Source organism: Protomyctophum parallelum (assembly GCF_964188405.1).
Source record: "Protomyctophum parallelum genome assembly, chromosome: 13".
Classification (NCBI taxonomy): Eukaryota; Metazoa; Chordata; class Actinopteri; order Myctophiformes; family Myctophidae; genus Protomyctophum; species Protomyctophum parallelum.
The window spans coordinates 6,793,778-6,794,573 of record NC_139708.1 but is presented as its reverse complement, the minus strand read 5'-3'; positions in this window follow the sequence as shown (position 1 = coordinate 6,794,573).

Sequence of the window (796 nt, the reverse complement as noted above, 5' to 3'; positions counted from 1 at the left end):
TATACCTACTGAATGTATATGCCCCCCCCCCTGTCCGTGCGTCGATCCGTCCGTCCGTGCGTGCGTGCGTGCAGGGCAGCCGGTTAGTTTGTGTGCAATAAAAAGTGACGCCTCGCAGCAGAGAAGCACCGTTTGGGCCAACCGGGGCCAACGCCTCCTCCGCCGGTACACGCAGCGTCACACCACGGCGTGGAATCGTACGATGAGATGACTGCTATAGGAGGAGTGCACTGACTGCTGCCGACATGTTGTTACATAATAGTGCCATTTTCCACTGTCATGTGACACCCTACGTCTTAAATCCCACAGGGAATTAAAACAAGAAAACCATATGGATATTTATATTTCCTTCTGAATGTGAGGCATATCCTCACTACAAATAATATTAAGAACACTATAATAACAAATATAACACTATAATAACATAATAACATTAACACAGTATATAGGCCTATGTACCCCCCGTATGTGTGTGTGTGTGTGTGTGTGTGTGTGTGTGTGTGTGTGTGTGTGTGTGTGTAAATGGTACATTGTAGCCTATTCATATACATTCATTTAAAGCAATCAAAATTGACCAAAGTGCTGTATAACAACATCAACATAGAAACATGTGCAACAAACAACATAGATAGTCACGAGACATGAATATAGAAACATGAAATAAAATAGAAGTCAGAGACTCAAACATGATTAAAAAACTATAATTAATTATATAGGCCTATAGCCTATAGTGTAGTGACTGTAGTCTTTATCCAAAGCACCCATCCCACATTCACACACTGACAACGGCACCGAC